Genomic DNA, 17,185 nt, shown 5'->3' with positions numbered 1-17,185 from the left:
AGTCATGATCATCTCTCGCCTGGGTTATTTCAGTAACCAAATTTGTCATTCTACTGCCAATCTTGCCTCCTTACAGACTTTTCTCAACATGGCAAGTGAATTGTTTAAAACAAGTCTTTTCTTTTCTTAAAACCTTCAAATGAGTTCCAGCACAAAGCAAAAGCCAAAGTCCTTTAAATGGCCAACATGACGCTGCATATAAGCCCCCAGTTACCCCCCACTTCTTCCCACTACATGCAGCCTCCTTGCTTTTCCTTGAAAATACCAGGCCTGCTCCATCACCAGGACCTTGGCATTTCCTCTTCCCTCAACTTGGAACATTCTTCCCCTAGATGATACATGGCTTACTCCTCACCTTCCTTGGGGCTTTACTCAAATGCCACCTTTTCAATGAAGCTTAATCTGACCACCCAATGTAGAACCATCAGCTCTCTCTCCCCATACCCCAAATGCCACCTTCCCTGCTTGACTTGCCCCATAGCTCATTCACCTCCATTTATTTTAATGTTTTTGTTATGATGATCTTTCCTTTGGAATATAAGCCCAAGGAGGGAAGAGAGTTTTACCTGGTCTCTCAGTGCCTGGAACAATGCTCTTGATACAGAGCAGGTGCTTAATAAATATTTGTCAAATAAATTAATGAATATATTCTAGTAAAGGTATGGAGCTCTGTAAGAAAAAAATATATATACCCAAACAACAACAGTGTTCATGAATTCTTGGATAATTAATCCTCAGAGGGTTTTACTTCGACATCAAGGTTCCTGTAGTGCAAAGCTACCGTGGCCTCCCAGGAAATACTTCTTTGTGCCACTCTAAGATACAAAATACAAAGCTGAATAGGCTGCGTCATAGATTCAGTACAGCAAGCTCTATGTTCTACTCTGACATCTAATATTACTGGCATTATTCATAACACTGCTTCTGCCCCGTTTTTATCTACATTTTGAAAGGTGGCATTTAAAAATGATAGGTCCCTTTTATATCTGTTCTCCTCCCTCTCCAAAAAGTAATCAAGGGATAAGCACTCAATGGTATGAAAACAAGCACCATGGTAAATGTCCAAATGGCAAGGAGGACGCCAGGAGGTTCAGATTTCCCGCATCACGCCTATTTTTTGCACAGGAAAAAAAAAAGGGTTTCATAATCCAAATCCATTCCTTTTCGGATGCCTGCTGCCTGTGTAAATACTGCTTAGATAGATGACTCCTTGTCCAATGTATTTGTTCCCCCCACAGTTGTTAACAGTCCTCACAGCAGTTGCTGCCTCAATCAGTCCTAGAGGCTCTCTCTCCACTTACTGGAGTCCTCACATCCTACTGTTGTCTCCCATCCAGATGACCTTCATTACAGAGAGAAATTTTGCCGACAGGTGCCCCTTGTGCCTGGAAATGCCATCTGAAATCCAAGGAAGAGATAATCTTCTGTGTGTGTTAGTGGTGTGTGTGGGTTTCATTGCATGCATGATTTGAGAAGTCTATACTCAGTTGATGCATTTCTTAACCCTCATAGGCTTGCTTCTTGCTCTTAGAAAACTCTACCCAAGTAACAGGAAATGCAATCTCATAATCTTCACTCTTATAGAGCTAGATGCCACTTGAAGAAAGAGAAACTCCTTCATAAGTCCACACAAACCAGGTGTCCCTACAGTAGAACTGAAATGGAAAGAAGGGGTTACTACATGATCTCCTGAATATTCATCAGCTTCTTTAACCATGTATACTCCTTCACGGACATCTTCTAAATTGGCAAGCAAAACCTTCCATTTCAAAATTAATATCCCCCTTCTCCTTCTTGAGTTAGGTTTTGTGTTGGTTCCAGAGGGTGGGGTTAGTTGGTCACACTCTAAATCCAACTCCTAATTCTGTAGCTGAAGGACACTGCCTCACCACGTGCAAAACAACTGTTTTGCCACGGAAAAAAAAACAAAACAAACAAAACGGACCCTCAGCTCATTGATCTTCGAAGAAATTACTGAGGACAATGGGGGAATTTGGTCCCGACAAGAAATGATTTTAAGGCTTCAAATGACGCAAAATTCTTTCTGTGGCACACATTAGCAATAATCAGGGAGCGTTGCTATGGTTCAGCAGAAGTTGGTACTGAACTTCACAGAACTCTTTCAACCTTTCCTCCCTCACTGGGTAAATGTGAAAGGAACAATAAATCTTGTTGACAATTACTTCCACGTCTATTGGCAGGAAGTCAGCAGCAGTTTGAAGAGTATTGTGAGCAATGTGTGCAGTGGGGCCAACACCCATTAACTATCTCCCTAGTTTCTCCTGTGACTTATAGAACATGTTATTTTTCCCCGGTGAGCAATGCTTCCAAATGTTGAATTAGTAATATTAGCACCAAATACCACTAATTTGTCAGCTAAGCTGTGTTTTTCCATAGCACTTGTAGCGGGGTCCGATTACCCCTTTGCAACACAGCTGAGCAAAGACGAAAATCTGAAGACATTTTATTTATATAATTTTGCCAGGCTTTACGAAAACACATTAGAAACAGTCACAGGGGTGATTTCGTTACAGTTCAAAATACACACCAGGACTACAAACAAAATCCTGACATTTCAGCCTAAGCCTCCGAGGAAGGTGGCATTTTGGCAAAACCAGGACGATTTTGAGTTTCACAAACTAAGTTTTAATTCAGACAGTCATTTCTAAATGTACAAAATCCTATGTTCCTTCTGAATAGAAGAAGTTGTTGTCTCTTTCAAGCGTCCTCAGAGTTTTATGAAGAACGAGGGGCGGATAGCCGAGCGGGGAAAGGAAGGAGAAAGGTATCTCGAAAACCCCACAAGTGTTTCCATCTGCCGCCACCGCCCGGCACAGGAGGCCGAGGCAGGATGCGTGTTCCCAGCTGCGGTGTCAGCTGCTCTGCGGAAGGGGTGGAATGTGGACTAGCTTGCTTGTCTCTACGAGCACAGATGCTGCCAAAGTTTCAAATTCAAAAGAGTTCTCAGCGTCGATTTGGAGTCCTGCATGGTTCATCAGAAACTGTACTTTGAACTTTATTTAATGAAAATATCCCACCTTAGCTGGGCAGTAGCTGTCTCCCACAGATCTTCGAAAGCTAAAAGGCATGCAATTCCCTACACCCTCCTACGTATCAGCCCAGGGGGAGTAAACCCCAGGGGGACAGTGTGCAGGGCCAGAAGAGGACCCAGCAAGGCAGACTGTCCAGGGACTCCATGAGTCCTCAAACACCTACAGCGTCATTCCCACATGGTTTGCCAGGGACAAGACAACGTGTGGGAAAAACTCATTGCCTCAGAGTAAACACTGCTAGGCTGATTTGAGTTTTTTGTTTCCCTACGCTAGAGACAAACACCTAAAGTTGGGATGCTTACGTAACTTACTGTCCAAATCAGGACGCTCTTGAGAGTGCGAACAGCTGCTATTAAATATGCCAAAAGAAAGGGTGTAAGTCAGTGCCACCAGGCAACACTGGAATTTGTGGTCCCCCTACCAAACAAACGCTTAGGTCTTTGGGGATGGGAAATGTACTATCGGATGGTTGGGGATGGGAGGGAAGCTGAATTCTTTGCTGTTTGGCAGAGGACTGAAGACAGTAATAGAGTGATCCAAATTTCTCCACACCCATAAGCACTTAATCTCGTCCAAAGTTTACCACATTACTGGGCTTGTGATCAGTATCCAGTACATATATTCTGTCCCAATGTCCATGGACATTAAAGTTTACCATCTTGTAAGTACAGTCTCATGAGGGTACCTGCTGCTTTGGGCTCTCCAAATCCATTTCCTGGTCACGGAGCATATCTACTCTGTAGCTTTGGGAACAGATTTGAAACATGGGAAGAGAAAAATGCTGTAAATACAGTTTTTGGGTCAGTATCACACACTCACACACCCTTACTCTCTACACGACTTTAGCGAGTGACTTGATCTCTGTGAGTTTTCAATTTCCACTTCTGTAAAGTAGTAATCAGAGAGCAACCTTTCAGGGTTCTTGGAAAGATTAAATGAGATAACTATGTGCATTTAATTGTTTAGCACAGGGGCCGGTACTTGGAACTAAGTGAGTAAACGACAGGGATCACTAATAATAATGTTAATCTCATTGTGTCGAGATGAGTGGCCTGAAGTCTGTGGCATGTCGCCCTGGATTTCTGTTGGCCAATGTTAGGAGTCACGGTCTTTTCGACACCCTCTGGTTCACTGTACACAGACTGCAGTTTCAAGGTGAAAGACAGTAGTTTACAAGTAACAAAGGATTCCATGGTAGAGAATTACTTGCTCCTTGGCTGCTTTCACTGGAAACACAGATTAACTGATCAACCATAAGGACTAGTCAGTTTCTTAAAACTTACTTAATAGACTCAAGTCTGGGCAGCAGCTTTCCCCAACTTTTCAAGTTCCGACATGCGTGCAGATATTTGCATGGTCCCCTACTAGCATTTTTACTTGGACAATATTTCTTTGTGTAATTCCTTAGGAAGTAGCCCCGGAGAGTTTCAGATGATCCATCAGGCTGCATGTGGAGGGGGTGGGAAAAGGCCCTGTAGGGGTTCTCTATTCAGAAGGGAAACAGGAGTGAGCTAACTATGAAAAATCTAATACAATTTTGCATGGTATGAGGTTTCAACTGGCTGCTCAGTTCTTTCCCAGATGCTGGAAAGCCAGAGAACCAATAGATTTTCTTTCAGCTGACAGTTCTTCGCACCTTGTAATGCCCTCAGCAAAACTGTTTATAAGTGGTGACAACATCTACAGGCAGTTTGTTTGCTGTTCTCCCACCTTCCCTTTAAAAAAGTGATATGTCCAAACATAAATTGGAAATAGTAGTTCTTTTTTACATGAGTCAAGCCCCAAGTGATGAAAATTCAAAACACCAAAGCAAAGTGTGGCAAGGCTCTGGAACAGCTACCCCAGACCTAAGGATGGCTTACTTCCATGTGAAGGCAAACAACATACCCCTCTTTTTTTCACGTTTCATCAGCTAAATGCATACAATAACATTGATTCTTATGACTTTTATTAATTAATCTTCATAAAGAGGCAAACATAAAAATTTACAGGACAAATGCATCAAAAAGAATAGCAGCAGGACACTGCTTTCCCAGCCAGACTTAAACTAAACCTTTAATTTACTTCGCTTCTTATAATCCTGGATGACTCTGAAGGAGGAAAAGAGTTTTTCAAGGAAAGAACATCACAGAACCCCAAAAGAAAAACAGATAACACCTCTCACATTGACGTCCCACATTGAGTTTATATAGAGAAGGAATTTGTGCCTTGGTGTGTCGGGTCTGTTGCAGAATAAACTTAGGAACAGCTAAGCTCTGACACATCTCAGCAACCACAGGCTCAAGACTGTGCTAGTCTTGGAGCGCCTAGATGGCTCAATCAGTTAAGCGTCCAACTCTTGGTTTTGGCTAGGGTCTTGATCTTGCAGTCGTTGAGATGGAACCCTAGGTCCGGCTCTGTGCTGACAGCACGGAGCCTGCTGAGGTTCTCTCTCTCCCTCTCTTTCTCTCTGCCCCTCCCCTGTTCGTGCTTTCTCTCTCTCAAAATAAATTGTAAAAGAACTTAAAAAAAAAAAAAAAAAAAGATTGTGCCAGTCTGACCGGGCCTTCAGTTAGAAAGTAGAGTCTTTGGTCCTGCCTCAGAGCTGGGCACCAGTTGCATATTTAATTGATAATACCCATGCAACTATCTGAATAATTACATGTGATTTTTCTGTGTGTGGATGTTGAGCAGGATTCAAATTTCACTGTGGTCTTTGTTTTCAAATAACTCTCGTTAAAAGGAATTTTTTAATTGAAGAACAATTTTGGCAATATATCTAGACACAGGAGAAGTATTATAGTATACTAAAATATTAACTACCTCTTTTATTCACACAACTAGTGTGTGTGTGTGTGTGTGTGTGTGTGTGTGTGTGTGTGTATTTTTTTTTTTTTTTTTTTGCCAGTCACTAGGCAAGAGCATCCAGATGCAAATTTAAATGAGACATATGAAATGTTATCAAGGAAGAAACACTTTAGCTGAGGAGCCAGACATGTAAGAAACAATTATAATGCAGTATAATAACTACTGCAAAAGACCAGCACAGAGTGCTATGGTAATACAGAACAAGACATGGCACATTCATCAGAAGGGAAAATTATGCCCTGGCTTTTAAAGATAAGTAGGAGTTTCTGCAAGCAGGAAAAAGGAAATTACTGGCCTGAAATATTAAATGTAGTAATAATAGTATCCAATTGTTTTTTAGTCCCAAAGATGTGTCAAGTAGCAAACTTTACAGGTATTATTTTAACTAATCCTCACAACAATCCAATGATGTAGGTATAATATATTTATTTATCTTATAGAGGAGGAAGCTGAGATACAAAGAAGCCAAGCAACGTGTCCAAGATCATATAGTTATAAGGTGGTAGAACTCTCAGGAAAGCTTAAAAAATCGTAACATGTTTATGAACTGGCCAAGGGTCTGATGTAATTTAATACTTATGCATGAGATTAAACAGCAGAGGAAGAGACTGTGAATCACCCAAGAGAGTGGGAAAGTAAATATATTAGAAATGTATCACAGTATTATAATATTATGGTATTATTTACCAGAAGCACTAAAAACCCACTTGATGTTCTTTATTAGAAGTCTGAGGTGAAACCATTCTATGTGATGTTCTGCTTGTCTCCAAACGTATTCAGCTGTATGGGTAAAGACAGAAAGTAGGCCAAAAGTTGTACAGAATCAAAATTGTGGTTTTTCTCAAGTGAATACAACAAAACAAGAGTGGGGCAAGGTGTTGAGGAGCCTGGTGTTAGGAAGATCAACTCCGTGCACATTTAAATCATCATGAAGTCATGAAGTTGGAGGTAATACTGGAAGGAGTGGCAATGAGCCAGGGGCGAGAATCATTGTGCTAAGAAGGGGGTCACCCAGAGGTTAATAGACGTGAGCAACAATGGGGGAGTGGCGACAAATGAGATCAAACATGGGATTTTTAGAGGGGAGGAGAGACAGACTGATGTGGGCAGGCAGAAGAGGAGCAAGAGAACCTATTCTACCTGCAGGCCAGTGGGGAGGGGGCTTTGGAGAGAAAAAAAGGGGGGGCTCCCCCGTGAGAGGGATGTAAGGAACATTGTCCTTAGAACAGAACCAGATTTCCATTCAAGTGCAACCGTGAAGGGAATGTTTAGAGATGAGGCTGGGAACGCAGCGTATTTCCCAAATATCAGATCAGATTCCCACTGGAAGAAGGCCAGGTGTTTGCAGGAACGCTGTGGGACACAGGTGAACCTTGTTGGGATTACAGTCTGGTTAGAACGGGGTGACCTGCACCCTGGTGGCTTTTGAGGTGACTGACATAATCAGGAAAAAGTATGATGGGTTCAAGGGAGTCAGTGATGGAGAGGCTGTGGTGGGGAAGGTGTTTCTAGGGCTTCCTTTTTTAGCCATGAATATGGAAGTAGAAAACTGTGGGAAGAAGGTTCTCTCAGACTCTCAAGAACATTCAAATTTACTACAGTGTCCCGACCTGTTTTCACTGAGCTTATAATAAAAGAGAAAATTCATCTGAATTGGAAGGTAGAACAATCCTTTAAGTTCTCTAAATCCAGGGGGGAAAAGTCCAGAAGAATAACATGAAAGACACGCCTGCTACTCCAAGTTGAACGTAGCAGGAGCCAAAATCCCCACATCAAGCTCTCACATCCTGCGGTTGACATCCTGCATCCTTTACGCTTTATGTCACTTCTAAAGAAGGAACCCCTCCTCGTTGTGCATTCTTAGACCATTTCCCTCTGCCAAAAAAAAAAAAAAAAAAAAGCCAAGATTTTTACAAAATTATTTATTCCATTTGTTTTTTTCTTTTAAAACCTCCAAGAGTCAGAGGTTACTCCAACAGTAAGCTAGGAGGGTGGAAGAGGAAGGATTAATGACGCTTTCCCTAAAGAACAACAGATCAGATTCTCATCAGTAAAACAAAGGTCGTGGATATTATCAGGCAAGGAGAGAAATTTTAACATGGAGAAAATGAAAAGAAATAATCCAGAAGAAAATGAAAGGTCAAAGAATCGTCCTACTGCTTTTAATGCTTGGGGCCTCTGTTGAGCAGAGAAACATTGAAATAGACATTAGTGTCATCTCTTGCCTCTGCCTGCCCCATTTTGGTTGCTTTATCTCCACCTATAACTTAGAAAGAGCAATTATAAACAAATGGGCCCCAGCGTGAGCACCTCTCTGCCAGCCTCTCAGGGTCAACTGTCTCCTCCCCAGTTCCCCGCACCAGCAGAGTGATGCATGGCCCCTGGATGTCAGCATGAGGAGGAACTGAGGAGGCAAGCGGCCTGTGATTTAAACCCATGCCTGCTTTTGTCCGCTCTGCATGGAATTGCATCAGGAAGGGAGCCTGGACAAAGCTTTGCTACTTTAGAATACAGGAATGGATACGGGATATATGATGAGCATACAGAGTAATTTAAGGGGAAAAAAGCGATGGAAATCATTTCCCATTATAATCCCCGTGAATTGCCTTACATCTCTAATATAGATCGCCTGGGAAATAATTTAAAAGCATTTAAAAATATCTTCCATTTTCTATTATGAGCCTTTGGATTTCCACAGTTTGAAAGAGTGAAGAGACTGTAGCTTAGAAAACTAATTACAAAACATAAAAATGCTCAAGTCTAATGGAACATATCAGATTGGAGGAGGATTCCAGCAATGGCAGGCAGTATTACAAATGCAGCCTGAATGAAAGAGCCACATCTGAAAGGGAGACAGCAGTTACTACCTAAATGTCTTACTCTCAACATCTTTGTTTTACATTTTCTTTGTTCCTGTTGGCTTACTAATTAGCTGTGATTTTTTTTAATGCCCCTTACAGTAGGTTAATTTTGTCTAACTCACCAGCAGGGGTTTTTGTAATACATAATTCACAGAGCAATGTCAATGATTAAAATTCTTTCATTAACACAGCACCTTAAAGATAATAAATATGAAGCATTTAGCTTCCAATCTATGGGTGCAGAAAGCCTAATTTTGCATGGAAAGAAAATGCATGCTCAGATAACTTGCAACTGGAGAACAAAATGAGATCTGTTTTAGGGTATTGCAAACACAAAGTCAAACAAATCAAAGAGCTCTTATTTTGAGAACAATAACGTAACAGGGGGGTTTCGGAGAAGGAATTCAAATAATGTACTCGAAGAATGCAAAACATTGCAGCCAGAAGGGCTCTTTTCTGGCATTTTTGTGGGCAGTGCTACGCCACTGCAGATGATCAGCTGAGGAGAGGGTCAACACGGCTTGGGCTGAAAGTTGTCAGTGGTGTGGTGCAAGTTGCTTTCGTCTCCATGTGACATTACTCTTCACTCTCCCCAAGATTTTTAACAGGTCTGACTCATCAGGATACGAGAAGAGCAATGCAATAATTAGATACAGGGTATGAGATCTCATTTTGAAAAGTTTTAATAATTCTTAGAACATCTGTTCCTCTGAACCCTATCAGTTCCTTTCCACCTACACCCAAACGATTCTTATATTTCATTCGCTACGTGCAAGTTCTATTTGCTTCCATGTGTTCATCCTGATACAAAAAAGATAATAATTGCAGATGCCTTGGCAACAGCAGCCAAGAAAACAGAGAATCTGATCACTAAATGTGATTTTGCTTAGAGCCTTTCCCCTGATGTATTATTTTTTTCTCTTTTTCTTCTCCAAAGATGAATCAGATTCTTTTTTGTTGGCTATTTTGCAGGGGAGCGGGGGATGGATATATGTATTTTTTGGTAGTAATAACAAATAGCACTTCTCCACCTCAAAACATTTGCCTGCATTAAATATATCAACTGAGAGTAACTCTGTACAGAAACAGCTTTAACTTCAAAGACATGAAAGTAGAATTAAAAACCAAAAAATTGCCACCCAGTCCAAAGGTTATGGCTCAAATTTAACAGGTGGCCCTGACATAATGCATTTTCTACTCTCAGCTATGGTTCTAATAGGTTTGTCTCTGGAACCAAAATACAGCATCAAACTAAGCCCTCAATTGGCATTTTGAGCTAAACAGACATGGAACCAGGTGAGAGATGATGGTTCTCCAACATGTCATCCATTCAAGTAAATAGCCTGTCCACTTCACGAGGGAGGTCAGCAGCAGGCCAGTCGGAGGGAACATTCATGGCTTGTCCCTGCTCTGTAATTTGCCTGTGGCTAATTTCATAATTTCTATTTTTAGTGTTTGGTTGCTCCCATCGCTCTCATAAGCACAAATAATTGCTCCCATTTTTTAAAAGAAAGAAAGCAGCAAATAGCCCCTTAGTAAGGAAAGCCACTAATTTTAGCTACTAAAATTAATTTTGAATACCACTAAGAGAAATTTGCTACTGATCAACACATTAACAGGAAAGTTGTAACAAATGGTTCTATTTAAAAAACCGATACTGAGGCAAACTTAGTTCTTTTAGCCCAGGCAGAGTTTTAAACTAGAAGTGTTTTAATTTCACACATATAAACCAAAAAGAATTGATTTTTTTTTCCTTGTTTCCACTTATGGATTAAAGTCTGGGTAGCTTGCCAAGCTTGGTCAACTGATTACTGTTAACGATAACAGATGAGGTGGGTGCAGAGGGACTGATACCCATAACTATTGGGCAATAGATACATATGATTCAAATAAATCAAGAATTTTATATGAATAGACTGAATCATAACTTGAGCATCTGAATTCATAGTTCTTCAATGCCACATAAAAGAGGATGGTAAAAGGCTAAGAGTAAAACCTTTAGGTCAAATCAATCTCCCTCCTCCTACTGAAAAGATTCAGTTTGGGAATTTTCTTCTTCCTAGAGCAGCCATAGCCATGTCTAACCAGATTGGTCTTAATGGTCAAAAACCAGATTGACTATTTGTCAATCAAATACTCCGACCTCTGTGTCCGTGCAGTCCACCTCTTCCACCACAGACAACCATATTAACAAGCTTAATCTTGGCTTTTGAAGTTGGGGGTGGGGGAAGAGTCAGTCTGTACAGGGCCCGCAGGTCAAATCCTTTCACCCTCACATCCAGCCTTTCATCTTAGATATTTGTTGAGTTCCTACTATGGTCACAGATTTTATGGTAAGGACTCTAGGTTTTGGTTTGAAATGGGAAGGATTTTATTTTTTTTTTTATGCTGTTTTAAAAAAAGTCCTGTATAGCTAATAATGTTACATTAGTTTCAGGTGTACAATATAGTGATATAACAATTATATTATATTATATTATATTATATTATATTATATTATATTATACACAGTGCTCATCATAAGTGTACTCTTAATCCCCTTCACCTATTTCACTCATCCCCCCCACCAACCTCCCCTCTGGTAACCATCAGTTTGTTCTCTGTAGTTAAGAGTCTGTTTTTTGGTTTGTCTTTTTTTCTGTTAGTTTGTTTTGTTTCTTAAATTCTAATACGACTGACATTGTATGATATTTTCTTTTTCTGACATTTCACTTAGCATTATACTTTCTAGATCTATCCATGCTATTGCAAATGGCAAGACTACATTCTTTTTATGGCTGAGTAATATTCCACTGCATATATATATATATATATATATATATATATACATACACGTGTATATATATATACACGTGTGTATATATATATACACTTCATATATATATATACATACATGTATATATATATGTGTGTGTGTATATATACATATACATATATACAGCATATATAATGTATGTGTGTATATATATATATGTGTATATATATATGTGTGTGTGTATATATATATGTGTGTGTGTATACATATACATATATACAGCATATATATAATGTATGTGTGTATATATATATGTGTATATATATGTGCGTGTATATATATATACGTGTGCATATATATATATATATATATATATATATATATACCACCAATTCTTTATCAATTCATCAATGGACACTTGGGCTGCTTCCATAATTTGGCTATTGTAAATAATGCTGCAATAAACTTAGGGACACATATAGCTTTTTGAACTGGTGGAAATGGGAAGGATTTTAAATCGAAGACTGACATGATCTGGCTTTAAAAGATCATTCTGGATGCTGTGTTGACAAGAATCTTTGCTGAGGCAAAGACGGAAGTAAAGAAGATCAGTTAGAAGGCTGATGATGGCATGGACTGGGTGGAAAGATTGTGGAAAGTGGTCAGATTTGGATAGATTATGAAAAGAGAATCAAGAGAATTTGCTGATGGAATAATGAGGCTAAGAGAGACAGAAATCAAGTTCATTAGAACATAAACTCCACTTTGAGAGGGTGTATACATATGGATGTGTGTGTGTCCAACTTATTGATCTCCAGCGTTTCTCATAGAGACTGCAAATATAATGGTCCTTCAATAACTGTTTGTTGAATAAATACAGTGCCTCCAAGGTTTTGAACAGAGAAACTAGAGTTACTATTTATTGAAGGGGACTAGGAATAACTGCAGAGGTATGTTGTTTGTTTGTTTTGTTAGTGGGAGAGTGAAGCGATAGTGCAGTTCTGGACACTGCAAATTTAAACTGTCTACAAGATACTCAAGAGGAGCAATCAAGTTGGTAGTATATGTCTGGAACTTAGGGAAATCAGAGATAGGGAACACATTTGTCTTTTACTAGCGAATAGATGGTGTTTAAAGCTATGGGGAAGATGAGATCATCTAGGTTGTGAATGTCTTAGAGAAGAGAAGAGTTTAAGGAATAAGCCCTAGGTCAGTTGAATATGGATAGGTCAGGAAAATGAAGATAAGCAAAGAAAGAGCAGCCATCTCCAATGAAAGGGAGGGGAACCAAGAGTGAATGGTGTCTCCTATACAAAGAAAAGAATGTGTTCCGAAAAAAGTGGTTAAGTAATTGTTTCTAATGCTATTGATAAGTCCATTAAAAATATGAAATTTGATCACTGGACTTTGCAACATATAGGTTAACAATGACCTTGACAAAGCAGTCTCAAGAGCCTCAGGATAAACTGGGCCTGAAAAAACACAGATGGATCTCTAGCATCCAGAAGAGTGCTAAAACAGCAGTTGCTCAACAGATATCTAAATGAATGAAGGAGCATGGTCATTCCACGTAAAGTACATTTAAAAGTGATTCACACACAAATGACTTTAAAAAATTATTTTAAAGTGATTCACACATATCCCATGTTGGTCATCCTCAAAGAGAGATTAATTTAGACCCTGAGAATGTATTTGAACACATTTATACACACATAAAAAATTTGACGCAAAAATCATTAGAAATATTAAAAGATTTATGTCAAAGAGAATGTTATATGTAATAATAAAACAAATAATAACTGATATCAAACCATAATAGTTAAGTAAATTTTAGTTTATCCATATAATGCACTAATATGCAGCCATTAAAAATTAGTGGAAAATAACATATTTAAGTATTTAATAGTATGGATTGATATTATATACTGGATCAAATGATACAATATGTGGATAAAAAACAGAAATTACTATTCTATATAGAATATTGAATTATTTAACTTGAATTATTCAACTTGAATTATTTAAAATGTGTATATGAGTTTGATGAGTATATGTGTATCTGCATGCATGTGCATGTTTATTTATTTGTTTGTTTATTTATTTACTTGCAGGGGGAGAGATTGAGGGCACGTGCAAAATGTTAATAGATTACCTCTGTATGATTACTCTCTTCCTTTAATATTTTCTCTTTTTCATACTTTACTGTATTTCTCCATTTTCCTCAAATATTAATATTTTGTTTTAAAACTCAAAAGTAAACTTTAAATTTTAATAAATGTTATGAATTATTGTATATAAACACATATAGTATATATAAATTCAGTAACTTTTAGAATGCATTTAATTGTCCACTAAACATCTGACAGCAGCAAGACATCTATGATTATTGAAATCAACTGTAGTCAGAGTTATGTTCCCCATGAATTCTTTTTTTGTTTCAACTATCAAAGGATGATGTGATAGGATATTTATTAGGGGCCATGTCCACATACCTGGCTGTGCTTTGCTTTTTTTTTTTTTTTTTTTTTTTAGAGAGAGAGAGGCTCCAAGCATGGAGTCCAATGTGGGGCTCGATCCCACGAACTGGGATCACGATGTAGAAATCCAGAGTTGGAAATTCAACAGACTGAGCCACTCAAGTGCCCACGTGCATTTTTTTTTTTTAAGTTTATTTAATCATTTTGAGAGAGAGTGTGAGCAGGGGAAGGGCAGAGAGAAAGAGAGGGAGAATCCCACACAGGTTCCGTTCGTGATCAGTATGCAGAGCAGTCGAGGGGCTTGACCTCATGAAACTGTGCGATCACGACCTGAGCCGAAATCAAGAGTCAGTCACTTAACTGATTGAGCCACCCAGTAGCCCCCGCCTCTTTTTTAAGGTCATGTGCATTTCTAATCACTTTCTTTACTCTTAAGGTCTACACCAATGTACTGAATTTCAAAATGTTCATCTGTTTTCAATCTTCCAAGTGGACATATCAGATCCATTTCACAGTCAGTAAAAGTGATTTTGCAGAAATGAATCATGAGATTGCCTAGAAAAAGAAGTATCTAAAAATAATCAATTCAGCAACTTGTGAAGACAAGTTTTTTGGCAAAGTATGTAACATATTGCCCCAGTGATACTAACAAATAATGCTGTATATCAGCTAACTCCAGATTCAAATTAAAAGACGGATCTTATAATTTTAGTATCATAATGAAATCTGGTCCCCTAAATTCTCCAAATTATTAATTATCCTAATAGGACTAATGGAATAGTTTCCCTACAACAAAGGCCATTATTATAAAATATTAATGGAATCAATTTTAAGCAAATGCATAGCTAGTTTTTTTTCTTTTAGTTGCATGACTTGGTCTAAAAATGAGGCTGAAACACAGTAGGAACATTGTTGTTCCCAGATTATTTTATTACACTTAGAACTATATATTAATTGTTCTATTATATACTTTTAAGCTTCAGCTACTTCTGGGGTGCCTGGGTGGCACAGTCGGTTAAGCGTCCGACTTCAGCCAGGTCATGATCTCGCGGTCCGTGAGTTCGAGCCCCGCGTCGGGCTCTGGGCTGATGGCTCAGAGCCTGGGGCCTGTTTCCGATTCTGTGTCTCCCTCTCTCTCTGCCCTTCCCCCATTCATGCTCTGTCTCTCTCTGTCCCAAAAATAAATAAACGTTGAAAAAAAAAATTTAAACTTCAGCTACTTTTGAATAGAAGAAAGGTATAATTAATGAGAGGATAAGTAAATGAGTAGATAGATTAATGCATTTTAAAGACCACTATTATTTTTTACTAAAGTCATATTCAATAGTATGCATTAATAATCATTTAGCCTCTGTGTTAGGAGATTTCACATGAATTTACTTTCTAAATAAAAACAATACCTATTTTCTTAACATTCTCGGTCAAACAAAATATCTCTCTGTATAAATGATCAAATGAAAACGAAGTATTTTACCTAAGCTTTTTATAGTGATCCATTTAGAAGAGTTTAATTCTAATGTAAATGAAAATGTTTGTGCTTACTGAAAGGTATAACATAAAAATATCTGTATAAACCAGAAATAAGCCAGATATCATTATTATATCATCAACTCTACAGATTCACCTGCTTTTCTTGAGACATATGCTGAAATGTAATCCACTAAATAATTATTTCACTATTATCTTTTGACTCAACAATTTAGAGAACTGTGACACTAATCAGTTGTATTATTATTTAAAGTATAAACCAAAGACTAATTATTTTTAAATATTTTTTTTACCATTACAAAATTAAATTTTTACTATTGGTGATCAGGAAACATCAAAAATGACCCCCCAAAAAAATTAAGAATTAGGGGCACTGGGTGGCCCAGTCGGTTGAGGGTCCTACCTTGGCTCAGGTCATGATCTCCCAGTTGGTGAGTTCAAGCCCCACATCTGGCTCACTGCTGTCAGCCTATCAACACAGAGCCACTTAGGATCCTCTGCTCCCCCTCGCTGCCCCTCCCCCATTTGTGCACTCCCAAAAATAAATAAATATTTTTAAAAATTAAGAAATAAAGTCACCCATAATATCACCCCCAAAACATAACAGCTTTACACGTAGGTATGTAGATGTATTACTTTCTGTTTTATTAATGCATATATTATCTTCAATTTTAGAACTGGACTCCTCTAGTGATGAAATTAGGTTTTTGTTTTGTTTTGTTTTGAGAAATGCTGTAAATAATCCAAGAACTTTAAGTATCCAGATATGAGATATTTTTAATGGCTGCTTATTATTACATCAAATGGGTCTACCATATTCTGTTTAAGCAATCCCATGTTGACTATGTAGATCATTTCTAATTTTCTCCATTATGAACAAAACCACAAATAACATATATTTGTACAATATCATGATTGTATCATTTGGCTGCATTTTCAGATTTGGTAGATGATTCAGCTTCACTGTATTTCTGAAACTATAAAAATGCATAGAAACTTTAAGTAATCTGTTCTTTCTCTCAAATATAGACTCTTCTTTATTCCCCACTTTATTGGAGGGGAACCTAACATTTTGCAGGTGCTAGCGTGATTTTATAATCCTCACAATAATCCTGTTTGATAGATCCTATCATATCCATAAAAAATAAAAATAAAAGGAAAGTGAGACTCTTAAGTAGCTTTGCTTAAAGTCACATTGCTGGTAACAAACAAAACCAGAATTTAAACTTAGATATGAATCCAAAGACCATGTTCTCTTAATTAGAGCAGGTCACAAGCTCTTTTGGGTTGGGAAAAGCTTATATGGTCAGTTCCTTTACAAAATACTGAAAACCTAATCTAAGAGGCAGCAGAAAGTGAGAAATTAGATCATAAAACACATGGTTTTCAAAATAACTACTTTGAGGAGTGGGTTTTTGTTGTTTGTTTGGGGTCATGGGGTGGTTTCTGTGATTCCTTTCTTCTAAGTGGTTATGGTGGTTTCCTCCACCCTTTTTTTTTTTTTTTTTTTTTACTATGTCCCTTCAGGGCTTTGAAAGGGGCCTACCAAACAGTTCAGAGCTTTCACTGTCCCTATTGTCTGGCCAGATTGAATGCGTCAACATCACACTCAAGACAACCCTGGCATTATGATTAGCCACACTTCCTTTTGAGCACAATCCTGCTGGAATTCAAACTTCCCTGACCCGATGGTGCATGATTCCA

This window comes from Puma concolor, chromosome C1, assembly GCF_028749965.1.
Source record: "Puma concolor isolate L17-30 chromosome C1, mPumCon1.1.hap2, whole genome shotgun sequence".
NCBI lineage: Eukaryota > Metazoa > Chordata > Mammalia > Carnivora > Felidae > Puma > Puma concolor.
This window is presented reverse-complemented; position numbering follows the sequence as displayed.